Source organism: Lynx rufus, unplaced genomic scaffold, assembly GCF_022079265.1.
Source record: "Lynx rufus isolate CCGP_SWC_20201006 ecotype Redwood Valley unplaced genomic scaffold, mLynRuf1.p SCAF_27, whole genome shotgun sequence".
In the NCBI taxonomy this organism is placed as follows: domain Eukaryota; kingdom Metazoa; phylum Chordata; class Mammalia; order Carnivora; family Felidae; genus Lynx; species Lynx rufus.
The window spans coordinates 2,328,852-2,345,880 of NW_025814842.1; the positions used below are offsets into that span (position 1 = coordinate 2,328,852).

General features: G+C 54.5%; 1 protein-coding gene across 2 annotated transcripts in view; it reads right to left on the minus strand.

Moving 5' to 3' along the window:
* The window catches only part of CARD11 (caspase recruitment domain family member 11), a 117,396-nt gene extending 106,141 nt beyond the window's left edge, over window positions 1-11,255 (minus strand). For both annotated transcript variants that reach the window (XM_047089057.1, XM_047089062.1), the window contains exon 1: window positions 11,043-11,255. The gene's annotated coding sequence lies outside the window, so the exon portion shown is untranslated. The remainder of the gene's footprint in view (window positions 1-11,042) is intronic.
* Between the last annotated feature and the right edge of the window lie 5,774 nt (window positions 11,256-17,029).

The window sequence follows — 17,029 nt, forward strand, 5'->3', positions numbered from 1 at the left end:
GCGTAGGCTGGTTCTCTGCTTAGAAGGCCCTCCCCGCCTCTGTGCCGGCAAAAACTTTGTTATTCTGCCAGAGTCGTTCAGGCGGCTCCGGGAAGCCTTCCCGACTCCCTCAGCCAGACCCGGGGGCTCCGTCTTCACTGCGTGTGCACATGTCCATCTCCTCACCACACTACCTGCTCGCAGGGGCCGGGACTCCGGCTGTTTCATCCTTTTGTCCCCAGCACCTAGCAGGGTGCCCGTGGATGGGGCCCGCTGGGCACAGGTGAGGCATGAACAGGTGGATGATGGGGCTTGACATACGGGCATCGGGCAAAGGCATAAACTGTTGTCGCTAAATTTGAGATCTGGCAAGGATTCCTCTGACCCTGCTCTGGGTCCCCCTGCCGATGAGCAGCGCCCGCCTGCCTCATGAGCGGGACTTGTCCCTTACTGTGGGTCCCCTGAGCGACCTGCTTGCTGCGGGCGCTCCCTAGACGGCATCTCATCTGATTTCCTGTCGGAAGGACGCTGTTATCCCCATTTTTTTTTTATTTTTTTTTTCAACGTTTATTTATTTTTGGGGGGGACAGAGAGAAACAGAGCATGAACGGGGGAGGGGCAGAGAGAGAGGGAGACACAGAGTCGCAAACAGGTCCAGGCTCTGAGCCATCAGCCCAGAGCCTGACGCGGGGCTCGAACTCACGGACCGCGAGATCGTGACCTGGCTGAAGTCGGATGCTTAACCGACTGCGCCACCCAGGCGCCCCAATCCCCATTTTACAGATGAGGGGAGGTGCAGACACGTTCGGCGACTCGTCCAAGGTCGCGTGGCTGCTGGTGGGGTGGGAGGGGGGGTTGTGGAGCTGACACTCACTACCCAGTTTCTTCTGTGAATAACAACCAGGTGTTGAATCACGAAAATGTCCCTCGGAACAGGAAAGGCAAGGGAGGAAGTGTGGGCACCCGCTCTGCCCCGGCAGCGGTCTGACTCAGGCAATCCTTCTGGCCTGTCTCAAATCGGTCTCCGTGGGTAGCCACCCCCCCTCTTGCAGACCGGCGTGTCGGGAAGGGGCATCACCCCAAACCCCTAAACGCGGCGCTCGCCTCTGTCCAGAGACTTTCAAGTCCTGCCCGAGATTTTCAGGTTTTCAACAAAACAAAAATCTGATTCACTGTTTCCAAGCCTACACGAAACACAAGTCCTTTATTTTTCTGCCACTAACCAAAAAAAAAAAAAAAAAAAAAAAAAAGACCCTTTATGTCTTAGAAAAGTTTTCAATGCTCCTCATTTCACACCACACCAAACATTGTTCATGACAAAGGCCGGAGAATGAAGCCAGAAGGAAATGAATCGCATTACAATAAAACACACCCACTAATAAATAGCAGCCTGGCCAATGAATCTGACTCAGAACATACCACTGGCAAGAAGAAATGCCCCAAAGCTTCACTTAAACCAAATAATATGAGAACAGATGGGTCCCCGGGGTCGGAGGGAGAAGGTAATGCATCCAGGAGGCTGCAAACAGGGACTCTGGGATTTTTGCAGAAAACACAGGGCATTAACAACGTTCAAGGTGAAAGAAGGGAGACATGTAGGTTTGGGGACAAGGGTGTTTTCATCAGGTGACAAGAGACAGATCCGGGTCTTTCCACTGGGTCCCCACAACCCGCAGGGCAGTGCCCACTCCAGAAATTCACCACAGCCACGCCCGGGAGCGAGACCAGCCACTCCCAACCCGCCCAACTGGAGAACGAAGCCCAGAGAGCTGAGCGATAAACGTGAACACCGAAGGGAGACAAAAGTCTGCTCCGGGGAGGTTTCTGTTCCACACCTGGTGTGCCGAGGCATCACCCAGCGGCCGGGGACCAGCGCAAGAGGCGCACCCCCGAGCGCCCGCAAGGCCCCGGAGGAAGCCGCCTGCCCGGGGGTTTGCAGATCGACACAGAAGATCACGCCCCACACCCAACATCTCATGGCCACCCCCTTCCTCATCGTCACGAGGGGAACCCGGCCAGCGCTGTCCTGCCAGAGCGGGGGCACTACGAGAGCCTGGCCCGATGAGAAGGCCGGGAGGAAGGCCCGGTCAACACGGATGCAGGGCGAGAGAGGTCAATTAGCGACAATAAAAGCTCACGTCCATGTAACGTTTTGCTGTTTTCAAAGCGATTGTTCACCCGCTATCCGCTCAGCGCAAGTCCGTGCCGTAGGGAGGAGGGATTATTTATCTCCATCTTGCTCGTGAAGAAACAAAACCTTGGGGCCGTGAAGTGGTTTGCTCAAGGTCACCGAGCAATCAGGAGCTTTAAGCCTCTGACGGTTCCTGGTCATGACACACAAGGGCACAGATGACTCACCGGGGGCACCCACACTTCAATTTCAGTTTTACACCCGCAGCAGACATGGGCAGTCGATCACAGCTCCGTCCTTCTTACGCAAGCCATGACGAGCGGCCTGGTACCAACCGGCCCTCCAGATGGAACCCACGCGCCGGCCCAAGGCCCGTCTGATTAACTGCTTCACGCAGGACGACACTGAGCCCACAGGGGAGAAGGGAATTGGCCAAGACTGCCCAGTGGGTTTGTGGCCCAGGCCCCAAGTCGCCTCCTTCTGAGGCCCGCGGTGTCTCCAGCACACCACACGATGCCCCACCCGCCGGGAGAGCAAGTCCCCACCAAAAGACGCACCAACAAGGCACCGGAACGGCGTTCTCCGTGACCTAGCTGGCGCAGCTGGGATTTCTGCACTGGGCAGGCGGACACACTCCTGTTTCTAAGAGGGGAAGCCAGGCCTCTCAGGGGTGTTGAAGCCTCCACACCCGGCAGGGTCGGGGAAACCAGAAGTTTGATTCTGGACCTACTCCAGGCCCAGGGAGACAAGTCAAGACTCTTTGGCTGTCAGCATCTAGAGTCCAGAAGGGGGTCTGAGCGAGTCTCTACTTGGCAGCCGTGAGCCGGAGAGCGCTTCGGAAGGAAGCCATGAGGCTGGATGAGACCCCCCTGGGAAGGAAAGCACCGGAAGAAGAGGCCCTGGGCACCTTGGGAGGTTACAGAGGAATCAGAAAAGAGATATCAGAAGAAGTGGTCAGTGGAGAAGGACAAAAACCAAGAGAGCAAACCAACCCGTGTTGTGAGGAGGGGTGGACTGTCATGTGCGGCCAGGTCAGATCCTGGAAGGACTAAGAATGGACCCCTGGACTTAGCCGCTTGGGGCCCCAGGTGACCTTGATAAGAGCCATTTATTTAATTAAAAAAAATTTTTTTTAATGTTTATTTATTTTTGAGACAGAGAAAGACAGAGCACGAATGGGGGAGGGGCAGAGAGAGAGGGAGACACAGAATCCGAAGCAGGCTCCGGGCTCCGAGATATCAGCACAGAGCCCCACGCCGGGCTCGAACTCAGGGACCGCGAGATCGTGACCTGAGCCGAAGTTGGACGCTTAACCGACTGAGCCACCCAGGCGCCCCGATAAGAGCCGTTTATTTTTTTATTTTTTATTTTTTTTTATTTTTTTTTTTATTTTAAAAAAAATTTTTTTTTTCCAACATTTATTTATTTTTAAGACAGAGAGAGACAGAGCATGAACGGGGGAGGGGCAGAGAGAGAGGGAGACACAGAATCGGAAACAGGCTCCAGGCTCTGAGCCATCAGCCCAGAGCCTGACGCGGGGCTCGAACTCCCGGACCGCGAGATCGTGACCTGGCTGAAGTCGGACGCTTAACCGACTGCGCCACCCAGGCGCCCCAAGAGCCGTTTAAATAGTGGTGCCTGGGTGGCTCAACCGGTTGGGCGTCTGACTTCAGCTCAGGTCGTGCTCTCACAGTCTATGAGTTCGAGCCCCGCGTTGGGCTCTGTGCTGACAGCTCGGAGCCTGGAGCCTGATTTGGACTCTGTGTCTCCCTCTCTCTCTGCTCCTCCCCTGCTCATGTTCTGTCTCTGTCAAAAATAAACATATAAAAAAAAAAAAAAGAGCTATTTAAATAGAGTGCTGGGGCCCAAAGCCTGGCTGAAGCAGGTCCCAGACACAGCGCAGGGGAGGAGTTGGGGACAGCGTAGACAACGTTTTCAAAGAGACCTGCTCTGAAGGCGATGAGCTGAATTGTGTCCCCCCAAATTCATACATTGGAGCTCTAACCCCAGTACCTGTAGTTAGTGATCAAGCCTTTAAAGAGGTGGTGAAGTTCAGATGAAGCTGTTAGGGGCGGGACCCTCAATCAATATGACCCGTGTCCTCGTAAGTGGAGGAAACTGGACACAGAGAGGGACAGGGTCAAATGCACATGGAGGGAAAGGCCACGCCAGGTCACAACAAGAAGGCGGCCATCTAGGGACACCTGAGGGGCTCAGTCGGTTAAGCATCCGACTTTGGCTCAAGTCACAATGTCACGGGTCATGAGTATGAGCCCCATGTCAGGCTCTGTGCCAACAGCCCGAAGCCTGGAGCCTGCTTCCGATTCTGTGTCTCCCTCTCTGCCCCTGCTCCCCACTTGTGTGCAGTCTGAAATAAAAATAAATTAAAACCAAAACAAAAGTTTTAATTAGTTAAGAAAGACATAGCACTAGGTAAAAACCGTGTACAACGACAACATTAAGGGGACAGGAGACTGGTCCACTCCACGTGAACGGTCCTGTGCTCTGCCCTAGGCGGGCGGTCTCCCGAACTTGGGACGTTTAGAGAGAAAAGCGCCCTTTCCTTCCTAGGCCGCTTTCTTCCGACACCTGAAACGTCCCCGAATGCAACCAGAATCTCCCCTAAGGGCCGGGGGAGACAGGATTTGCAGAGACAGAGAATGCCCCCACCCCGGAATGTCCCCAGGAATGGGGATCTCTGCACACCTCTTTGCGAACAAGGATGACCACAGGCCACGGCACCCCAGGCGCGATGGAGGTTGACAAGTCGGGTTTGGAAAAGCATCTGAGAATTGGAGACCGGAGCCTGGGCCAGAAGTGTGAGGTGTCATTACTATTCAACCGAGCGTTTCCTGCTGCGCTAACGACACTCAAATCCCTTTTATTTATTTTTTTTAAAATAAAGGCCATTTCTTCTTAGGAAACTTCAATGAATCACATAATCCTCACTCAGACAAGGAAGGACGCACTAATGTTAGTAAGACACAGTTTCACTTCGTTCCGACGTTCATCCCCTGAAATAACGATTTACGAAAGCTCAGCAATGCTGACATGGGGCTTCTGTTCACCTTCGGATTAAAAAAAAAAAAATGGGTCATCACCACCAAGACTTCCACAAAAGTGTTCACAGCAGCTTTATCATAACAGCCCCGGAGCGCAAACACACAGATGTGTACCAGCGGTGGGACCAGCGGCTCGAGAAATCACAGACGTCCACGCAGGGGCACCCAACTCAGCAGCGAGCGGGAGACGAAGGTCCACGATGCTGACGGTCGGGTCTCAGCAGGGTCACACTTGCCACGTGATTCCATTACGTGACATTCAGGGACAGGCAAAGCGGGTGGGGGGTTGGCGACAGAGAAGGGGCCTGCGTCCCTGCCCCCCTGCCCCCCTGCCCTGGGGGAGCCCTGGACAGGACCCCTGTGTCTGTGTGGGTGCTTGGCTACGAGGGCAGATGGAAAAACTCATGAGCTGTGCACTTCGGATTTGGGAAGTGACACCCTGTGATTTCTCTTACTGGGACACAGCTGAAATCGGAAGGCGGGGCGAGAGGCAGGAGGTTGGGACCAAGAGAAACTAGGATGGGGCTCAAAGCACGGGCTGGGGACGGCCCTGGACACTCTGTGTCACCTTACTCTTCAGTGTTGTTTTCTTGATCGTAAAGACAGCACGTGCTCTTGGTAAAAATAAAACAGCTCCACAAAACCAAAAGAGAGGGACGCAAAATACAAAATATGAAATACATACCTCTCCCGCCTAGGTACCTACCAGAGAGACCTTCTTACGTGTGCTAGGTTTTGTTTTTTTTTTTCCAGAAACTTCCCAGATGTCTGCTAGAGATCCCACTGGTCCAATTAATGGCCTCACAGAATGCCACCGTACGGATGGACCTCACTCTTGGGGCGCATTTGTGAGGCCTCAAACTTTTTCTTGGGTAAGCAATGCTTCGATGAATATTGGTGTGCAGAAAAAGTCTGTGAGATAATTTCTTAGAAGTGGGATTCCTAGACTGGAGGCTTTATTCGCTTCATCTGCTGGTAAATATTGTCAAAGCCACCGTGCATGAGCGTCTGCTGCCCCTCAACCTTTCGATCTTGGCCAGTGCAATCGGTAGAAACGGGCGTGCCCCTGCTGCGTTACTGTGTTATTTTGCACACGTTTCATTAGAGATGAGGCCCGGGGCCGGCTGTGTTCATATTCCGTTTGCTCGTGTCTTCAAGAATTTTCCTCTCGGGTCAAGGTCCCCAATTCCGGGGTTGGCAAATGATGGTCAAGGGCCAAGCCCGTGCTGCCCATTTTGCACCACGGGCCCACTCTGGCCACACTCACCTGTGGGGACACCTGCTTTCACACTGCAAAGAACAGAGCCGAGTGGTCTCCACAGCGACCGTCTGGCTCGAAAAGCCTAAAATATTTACTGTCTGGACCTTTACAGAAAAAGCTTGCCGATTCCTGCCTCTCATTGATTTTTTTGTAAATTAGGAGATAGCTCTGTGCCTATATATTGCTTCGTATTTAACTCCTCACTTCTGTTCTGCCTTCTGCCCCCACCCCCCTCACAAATAACCAAGTCAGAAGCAGGGCTTTAAAAGCAGAAGCTGTCAGGGGCGCCTGGGTGGCGCAGTCAGTTGAGCGTCCGACTTCAGCCAGGTCACGATCTCGCGGTCCGCGAGTTCGAGCCCCGCGTCGGGCTCTGGGCTGATGGCTCAGAGCCTGGAGCCTGTTTCCGATTCTGTGTCTCCCTCTCTCTCTGCCCCTCCCCCGTTCATGCTCTGTCTCTCTCTGTCCCAAAAGTAAATAAACGTTAAAAAAAAAAAATTTTAAAAGCAGAAGCTGTCAGATTACTTCCTTTGGAAACATTTTGGTCTACATTAAAGTAGGGGTGGTATTTTTTTTAATGTTTATATATTTTTGAGAGAGAGAGAGAGAGAGAGAGAGCGCACGAGCAGGGAAGGAGTGGAGAGAAAGGGAGACACAGAGTCCAAAGCAGGCTCCAGGCTCTGAGCTGTCAGCACAGAGCCCGACGGGAACCATGAGATCGTGACCTGAGCCGAAGTCAGATGCTTAACCGACTGAGCCCCCCAGGCGCCCCGGGGGGGGGGGGTTTATACCCATTTTACACACGTGCAGTTGAGGCTCACAGAGGTGATGACTTCCATGAGGTCACACAGCCAGCGTGCTGGGGAGACAGCATGGATGACGCCCTGTCTGCTCCGAGACCACAGATCCTGCCACTAAAGGACGCTGCCTCCTCATGGACGGTGCCAGCCCCAGGGGGTGGCAGTGACTGCAGAAAAGCAGGGTCTATGTGGGACGGAGCGGGGGGCGGGGAGGGGAGGTGCCTTGTCATGGCCACACGTGTGTCTGAGGCCTGCCCATTCCTGAGTGGGAGCGGGACAGGCGGGAAGCCTACACCCTAGAAACAGAAACCCCACGGGCAGGAGGGAGCTCTCCTTCAGGGTATGGAGTTTGCACACCACTCCCTCCGGCTCAGCCACTAGCAAGGAGAGTCACCCACCGAGGAATGACCCCCCTGCCCCGAGCTGCGTGGGGCGCTTTGACGGACGTGCCTGAGTGAGCTTGACCACGGGGCTGGCGCAGGACGGGAGGGCGCAAGCCCGGGGAGGAGGGAACAGTATACCCCTCGGCAGTCCCGTTACCCATGGGCACTGGACACCCTAACACAAACGTGACAGGGGCCATCATCATCTCAGAGCCCTGAACCGATCACAACCCAAACAGCCCATTAGAACCGCTGACCCGCAGCACAGGAGGGGCTCGCAGACAGGTCGGGGGACCATGCAGGGGCGTGTTTCTCCCGCGCAGCGTGGCCCCGCTCGGGGCTGGCATCTGGGAATCGGCCGCTTTCAACTGTCCTTAGAAGACAAGGGTTTCTAAGCGGCTTCCTCAAAAGTTGTCTTTTCCTTTTCTTTCTGATCCTGTATTTAAATCAATCTGAATATTTTCTCGGCCGATCAGGTAACGCGGCACCATCCACACAACCGCCGGGAAGGTGGGGTTTGCGGGGAAGGAAACCGGGTGACGGGGCCCACCCAGCCGGGCTGTGTGGGAAAGCCGGGGTTCCAGCCCCCAGCCTGGACCTCAACGTGCCACCTCACCTCCCCCGATGCCAGGAATGCCAGCAAAGGTTGTCATCTGTCACATTTTGTGTTCTCCATTTTATGCTTGGTGTAACCGACAATCCTGAAAATCATCAGCACTGACATCCGGATTTCACGGAGGAGAAACGGCTCTCACAGAGCTGCCATGACAGGCCGTCCAAGGTCAGAGGCTGAGCGCGGAGGAGCAGGCGCGTCTGGGCACGCGGCAGGATGCGCCCTCCCACCGGCCTGGCCGGCCCCGGACCCGGCAGGAGGAACGCAGACTTCCGACTGCCTTCGCGCCTTGATCGGACCTTCTAAAAATGTTCGCGGATCAGGTGGTGGCAAAAGACCAGCAGGCCACGCTTGCGTCGGGCTGGGCGTCCGGGGCTCCCGGCCCACGTGGGAGTTGTGACCCCGGTCCCCGTCACCAGGGAGCACTGGCTGTGAGGCTGAGCGCGGAGCCAAGGCAAGACCCAGCGGAAGGCGGCCTGAAGACTGCCTCGCGGAGCTCCGCGGATCCTCCTTCCACTGTGGCCTTCCTCGCATGACGGGCAGAGAGCGGCTGCCTTCACCGTCCACCGGCCCCCACCCCCCATCTACCCAGACACACGGCCCTTCCGTCCTGGGAAGCCAGCCCGCTCTCGCCAGGGCGTAGAAACACTACGAAGGAAAGTGAGGAAGGCGTCGGGACGGGGCCCTGCCCGCACCGTCTCAGCCCGGAACCTTCCACCAATCCCCGCAGCCTCTGAGAGCCACCAGGTCCCAGCCTCGCCTCCCACGGCCACACACCCGCAATTCTGTAACATCTCAGAGTCTCAGTATACTCTGGCCACGATGTACCCAGACGGCACAGCACAGACTACTTAGGGCAAGGACATCTGGGTGTCCCGTCCCTTCTGTGGGTCCCCCACAGTGCCCAGGGCAGCGTCACCTAGACAATGCCCACAGGCTGATTCAAATCGTCCTTTGAAGAACTATAAGGTTCACGAGTCATTTTAGAAGATCACATACACGAGTGGATAAACAAAACCGGGTCCATCCACACAGAGGACTACTGCTACTCAGCCTTAAAAAGGAAGGAAATTCAGACACGCGCTACAACACGGATGAGCCTTGAGGACACGATGCTCGTTGCAAGAAGCCAGTCACGAAAAGACAAACGCTGTGGCTCCCCTTGTATGACGTCCCTTCAGGAGTCAGACCCACAGACACAGAGAGCGGGGTGGGTGCCAGGAACGGGCAGGGGTGGGGCAGTGGTTCGTGTTTAGCGGGGAAAGAGTCTCAGACCGGGACGATGAAGAAGGTCCAGACGTGGGTGCACGGCAGTGTGACTGTCCTTAATACCAGCGAAGTGTGGACCTAACGGGGGTGGTGAAGGTACCTTCCATGCTACGTGTGTTTTACCACGATTAAGAAAAACATCGCATAAAGGATCATTCGTGCGCTGACTCCAGACCGCGTGGACTGGTGGGGCTACCCGCCTTCCGTTTGGATACTGGTGCGAATAAAACCACACAGGGCCAAACCCTTCAGGTGGAGTGTGGGCCAGGCTGAGGGCCAGGCTCCCTGTGGCCTGAGATCCCCTCTGACCCTGGGCAGAAGCATCATGTTTTACAGCTTCCTCGGGGGTGGAGAGAGGTGGACATTCAGGGGACGGACAGAGGCGGAGAGTTTTAGCTTCAATTCTAGCCCCCGCATTAATGCACAGCCCCCAGGATCTCTGGGGCACAGGACGCACGGAGTAGGTACTCAATAATTGTCAAGCGACGGACCGACGGGTCTTTCCCTTTCTGGAAGGTTGAGGACCTTACACCTTCAAGAGAAGCTGTAAATGTCAAGAGAAATTTTTTGACCTACAAATCAAGGGCTTCGAGGGCAGTCCGGGCACAGAGGTCAGTTTGGTCCAAGACCAGGATTAAGCAAAGGGCCCTGTGCTGACACTCTCCTGAGCTGGTGCCCGGAAGCTCACAATGTCACAAACCGGAGCTCAGGCAGGGAGTCTGAGGCTCCTACAGCCTTAGGGTCTCCCTGGGGCCCATCCCACTGTGCCCCAGGGCTCAGCAGAGCTTGGGGTGGGGGTGGGGGCTTCCAGCCTAACCCTGTGGGGGTGGTCTGCGCCCGAGGTCACTGGGACCTCCTCCTGGCTGTGCGGGGAGCCGGGGGCCCCTCCTGCCCCCCTCCATAGACTCCCCGTGGGAGAGGCTGTCCCTCCCCTCCGCCGCCTGGGGCCCCACCTTCTCGGGAGCCTCTGAGTCAGGCTTCGCTGTGGTCTGGAAACTTCCTGTCCTTTCAGGTGTTAGAAAAGGTTCTCTTCCTCTGTGTGGGGCAGGTGCACCCAGGGGCGCTCTGCCAGGCCAGTGCCACAGGGGTGTGGGGGCCCTGCCAGGCGGAGACACCGGAGGGAGACAGACTGTCCCGGAGAGGCACAGAGGGGACACAGGGAGGCGGAAAGTGGAAGAAATCAGACTTGGATGGGAAGGGCTCCCCCAGAAAGGGGGGTGCCGGGAGAGTGAGGTCCACAAAGAGGGGAGGGGGAGAGAGGGATGAGGGACCAGCTCCCAGGGGCCAGGAGGGCGAGGACGGGTGAGCCCAGACCCCTCACATCGCCCCCACCCTGCATGTGCTCTCCCCCAGCCGCACCCCCCTCAACGACTGCGCCCCCCCAACCTACCCCCGCGGCCCTGCTGCGTCATCATCCCCCTACCCCACGCCGTCCCCACCCCCGCATGTGCTCTCCTCCAGACCCACCCCTTCCCCCCACCGACGGCGTCCCCCCACGGCGGCATCCCCACAATGCGCCCCCCACCCCCGCGTCCGCTGGTGCCTACCTGGGGGGCTCATGCTCTGCCAGCCGCGCCGGCCGCTTCCTCCGCGCAGGCCGCCGGCTTCCCCCTGGGCCCGGGCCCTGCCCGGCCGTCCCGTCCGAGGGGCACCGCCCGCCCAGGGGTTGCAGGGCCGGGAGGGGGCTGTGCGCCGCCCAGGCCTGAGTCTGGAGGCCAGAGGAGGTGAAAGAAAGAAAAAAGGAGAGAAAGTGTGTCATAGGCTGGCAGGGGGAGGGAAATGCAAAACCCGACAGGAAACGAGACTAAAAAATGCAAAAGGTTAGAAAGAGATAAGGAAGAGGGGGTGGGGCGGGGCTTGGGTCCTCAGGCAGGGAGGGGAGGGGAGGCTGAGGGGCCCCCTCCCGGGTGGGGGAGCCCCAGTGTCTGCCGCACCCCCAGTCCACCGCCCCAGCCCTGGGAGGCTGCGAGGCACGGTTGTCACCTTGGGCGGGACGCCCCCTCCTCCCGCCCTGGGTGGAGGGCTTAAGCAGCTGCCCCTCAGAAGCAACTTGTCACGTTTTTAAGAACTCCCAGCTGATGGCTCGGACCCTGGTGCCTGCTTCCGATTCTGTGTCTCCTGCTCTCTCTGCCCCTCTCCCGTTCATGCTCTGTCTCTCTCTGTCCCAAAAATAAATAAAAAAATAAAAACGTTGAAAAAAAAAAAAAAAAAAGAACTCCCAGACCTTTCCTTGTGGTTTGGCGGGAGGCTTTTCCCACAACGGAGAGGGAAACAAGGAATCCAGAGTCCTTGGGTCCTTCCAGGCTTCTCCCTGCCCTCAGCCTCTGTTCTGGAAACTTCCTTGGGCTTGCCTGGGGGTCATCTCTCCTCCAAGGGCCTCTGGCTCCCCTCCCAGGCACTTCGTGGTGACAGAGCCGCCCGTGCCCTCTCCCAGCCCCAGCTGTCCTGGGCCCGGCACACCCACCCCCACTTGTGCTCTCAAAGTTCTGCTCCACGACCCAGAAACTGTAATTTGTGGAGGTCGACGTTTCTGTAATTCTAGTAATTTCCCCGCCACAGGCCCCTGGAGGCCTTGCTCTTTCACGACCAGCACAGGAGCACCGAGTGGGCAGGACGGTCCTGAATCACGAGCTAAAAATCTGGGTGCGCTGGAGGCATTCTGAGAATACTGGGGCTTAGTCTCCTTGCTGATTTGCCACGGTTTACCCCGCCGCCCCCACACCTCTCCTGTTCTGCCTCAGTTTACCACTCTTCTCTCCCTCTGCCCCTCCTTTGATTCCCCCCTGTGATAGCTGAAGAACGTGCCCTCCTGCCTCATGTTTTAAGTTCTCGGAGAAGGGTTCCTCGAGCCACCAAAGGGAGAGGCGTTTGGTTCGTTAAGCCACTAAGCGAGAGAGAAGTAAATCATGGCAGGAGCACGGGGGGGTCTGAAGTCTCGGCAGTCTTGAGGGGCGTAGTGTTGGTGGTGCACACGTGCCAGGGGCCAAGGAACAGGGGTTTCCTTCTCGCGGATCAGGCTCAAGAACGCAATCCACGCGCGCACGGAAAGTTCCCCAGAGAAACAGCACCGAGGCCCAGTGCCTCCAAGTCCTTGTTCCCCGAAGACTCGCCTGGGAGCAGTGATCTCCCTGGCACACTCCGGGAAACCTTGAAATCAGGCAGTGTGGTCTTAGAGAAGTCTGGTTTCCCCCGTGCAGTGTGTGAAGGGTACGCACGCCTTGAAACGACAAAACCCATTATGCAGTTGTCATCCTTCCAAGCGCAAAGTTCTGCAAAAAGCTGGGGTGAGTTGTCACAAAGCAAACACACACCCGTGTGACCCACACATGTAATCAGAAAGAGAACTCCATCTGTACCCCGGAACTCCCAGTTATGCCCCCTTTGAGGCACCCTCCCCACCACAGATCACCACATTCTGACCTCGAACAGCAGAGGCCAGCTGTGCCTATAACGTCCAAAAACTTTGTGCAAACGGAGCCTTACGTAGATTCTCTTGTGGGGCTGGCTTCTTTCAGTCCACGCTGTGTTTCTGAGATTGAGCAGTGGATTACACGCAGGTATAGGTCGGTGAAGAACTGTCTCTTTTTCTCCCCAACACCTTAACAGAGTCTTTAAGCATTCAGAAAAGTTAGAAAAATTATATGGTGAACACCCATATATCCCACCCACCTGACTCTACAATGAACATTCTGCTGTATTTGATTTATCATGTACCCGTGTAGAAATCAATCCTTATTTATTTATTTTTTAATGTTTGTTTATTTTTGTGAGAGAGACAGAGTATGAGTGGGGAAGGGGCAGAGAGAGAAACAGACACAGAATCCGAAGCAGGCTCCAGGCTCTGAGCTGTTGACACAGAGCCTGACACGGGGCTCGAACTCATGAACTGCGAGATCATGACCTGAGCCGAAGTCGGATGCTTACCGACTGAGCCACCCAGGCGCCCCAATCCTTGTTTCTTATTATGCGTTGCGAAGTAAGTTGAAAACATCAGCATACTTCACCTGTAAATACTTCGTCATGCGTATCATTAACTAGAGGTGTTTTTTGGGTAAAATTTACATATGTGCATATCATCAACAGGAGGCGGTTTCAGGTAAAATTTATGGATTTTAACTATGTCACGGAATACGTTTTGAGAAATGTATACACCGTGGAACCCAAACCCCTATGAAGATACAGAACCGTGTGGTCCAATATGGCAGCCACTAGTCACACTTGGCTACTGAGCGCTTGACGTGTGGCTGGTGTGGATAAGAAGTGGAATTTAAAATTCCACTCGACTTTCGTTAACTTTAATTAAAATCTAAAAACCGATACTTGAATCTGCTACCGGAAAACTTTTAACTGTGTTACGTTAATATGCAATTTGAGCATATTAATCTCCTTTTTCAACTGTGAACTTTAGAAAATCTACATAGAGGTCAAGTATTTTCAAGGAAAATGTAGTGTCTGAATTCAGGCGCTGAAAGTGTAAAAGACACACCAGATTTTGAAGACTTAAAAGGGGCACCTGGGTGACTCAGTCGGTTAGGCATCTGACTCCCGATTTGGGCTCACATCATGATCTCACGGTTCCTGAGACCGAGCCCTGCGTCAGGCTCCCCGCTGAACGTGTGGAGCCTGCTTGGGATTCTCTCTCTCCCTCTGTCTCTGCCCCTCTCCTGCTCATGTGCACGTGCTCTCTCTCTTTAAAAAATAAACATTTTTTTAGAAAGAATACAAAAATACCTCATTCATAATTTTGATAATGATTGCATGTTGAAATAACAGTATTCTCAATATGTTCAGTTAAATAAAATATATTATTAAAATGAATCTCATCTGTTTTTTGATGTTGCTACTAGAAAATTTATAATTTTAAGGCCAAAGAAATATTTCTAATATTTCTGCTCTGAGCAAGGGCTCTCAAGTGGGGACTGTGGCAAGGAGACCCCTCTTCATGTGACATACAGCAGTGAGACAGCCGATGTCCCCCAACCTGGCCACATAAAGCGGTGCCTCCTGAACTATTTATAGTAGAAGACATTCTCCAACCCTCTACCTAAAAAACAAACAAAACAAAACAAAACAAAAACAAAAAAAAACCCCTGTAATGAGTATCCCAAGAGAAATTCCAGCAGAAATTACACCTGCAAAGTAAGAACAGATTGCAACAAAACAGGCCGCCTGAACAGAGGGACAGTTTACGGAAATACGAATCACAGTTGCTAAAACACAAGAAGTTAGTAGGTACAACACAATAGAGGGACCGGGAGATGTCCATCGGGGAGGTCTCCTAGGCTGGCAAATAAATAAAATAAAACCCACACAGAAACGAAAAGTGAGAGCTACAAGTTGAGATGTCATGGGATCGACTCCGAAGAGGCCAACAGCCACTTGAGAAGCACTGAGGCAGGGAGGGAGACTATCGAGGAAGCGAGTCACGAAACGGTGACAGTAATACTTGTCAGAGCTGAGGAGTGACAGCTGTCCACAGTGAGAGGGCCCACTGAGAACCCCCATGGAGAATGAATAAAGTTCCGGACCTTGCTACATCCTCATGAAATAGCAGAGAGAAAAAAAAAAAAAAAAAAAAAGGTGGGCGATGAGAAGCTTCTACAATCTTCTAGAAAGAGAGAAAAAATGCAAGCCAAGGCCAAGGATCAGGTGGCACTCTGGCTTCTCATCAGCAGCACTGGATTATCTTCCAGCAAAGAGATAATGAAGTAATGCTCCAACGTTCTCTGGGAGATTTACTCTAAACGTGGAGTTCTGTATTCAACCAAATAATCAATCAAGTGTGAGAACAAAATAAACACATTCTTAGACATGCAGGGATTTTGGAAATTTACTTCCCAAGCACTTCTCAGTGAGAAAAAAAAAATTACTCGAGAATGTACTACAACATGAAAAGGCCATCTAAGAGGAGGACACGAGTTCCGAGAACGAGCGAAAGAAGTCCATGAGAACAGCAAAAAAAAAAAAAAAAAAAGAACAGTAAAGGGGCGGCAAGCCTGGGAAGAAAGTCAGCGCGCACCTGACCTCTCAGGAAAGACGCCTCGTTACCAGAACAATTAGCAACCGTGTGATTACGGGAGCGGACCAGGTCTGATGCCAGATCCACCTGAAAACCTTATTTGTCCCCAGATGTCATTCCCGAGGGGTTGAGCTAGGCAAAGAGCAAACGGGGCCAGTGTGGGTGATTTTTGCCCTTCCCTCGATGTCCTTTTCCACCGGAAAACGTGTTTCCATATACACGTAATTCTTTTATGAGAAAACGTATCATGTCTATGAGAAGCCGGGGAGGGAACCCCTGAATAACAAAGCCCCACGAGGGAGCTGGTTGGTTTAGTCCCCGAAGCTCCCTGCATTCAAGCTGTCACCATGTGCACGTGCACTGGGGCCACAGGGTCACTCACGCTACCGGGTGTGAGTCTGGAGAAAAACCCGTTTTATTTGGAAGCGATCTTGTCTTCCTTCTGGGCCCCTTCTCCGTGTAAGTAGGACAAGTCAAAGTTTTTGCTCTCCCTGCCTTAAAATGTAGGTGGGTGCACTAATTTCACAGTGCCTTCAGGTAGAACGTTCTGGAATAAAACGTTTCGTCTCTCCTATGGCTGCCCCTCCCTCTGTGCTCCCCTGGATGGCGTTGGACCGTGTGGGAGAAGAGTGGCTTGCTTGTGGGATCTGGAGGGCCACCAGGAAGACTTGGGGTCCCCAGACTCTGCCCTCTGGTTCCCAGGGTCTGCGGGTGTCTTTCTCGCCTGGACGCCGCTCCCTCTGCTGGAATTCGGGGCCCACGTCTGCAGCCTGAGACCCAGGTCTGGTCCATGTCAGGATCCCCGTCTGTCCCCCTGACCAGCCACTGAGAGAACTCCAGGAGACCCCGTCTTCCCGGATGTGGGGCAGCTGAGAAAGGAAGGAGGCACTGGTGCTCACCTGTGCCCAGGCCCAGCTTTCTCCCCGTTGGAGCAGAGGCGGGATCCGGGGGTTATTTCAGGAAGAGATGCTTTTAGAGGGAAAGCAAGGAGAGCCCAAGAGCAGGGGTGTGTGCGTGCGTGTGTGTGTGTAATTGCTGAACGGGGAGGGAGGGACCCCAGCTGGAGCCACAAGAGCCCGTAGAGTGAGCTCCTCTGGAGGAGGCAGGCTGCCCCGGGAAGGTGTGCACAGCGGAGTTTCCCACCATGGGGTCACCCCAAACTGACCAGCGGGGAGCCGGGCCGTAGCTGCACGGCGGCTGCTTTTCATTAAATTCATTCCACTGCCCTAATTTACCAGCTTTGCCTGCGACACCCCCCCCCCCGTTTTCATTATTGTTCCCCAAAAGGTCTCAAAGAGTTCACCAACACTCCGACCTTCAATTCTCCTGCCCCCGGAACGATTCTAGCCATCGACAGCAGGTTAAGAGCTGCTGGAGCCCCGACAGGAGGGCAGCAGGAGGAGGAAGAGAGGCCGGTGTTACCCAGAGCCGTAGCACCGAGCCAGTCGCCGCGCCGGGTTCTGAGACATTTCTGTGCTGCGCCGAGAGCAAAACAGCACGCGGGCGGGGACCCGG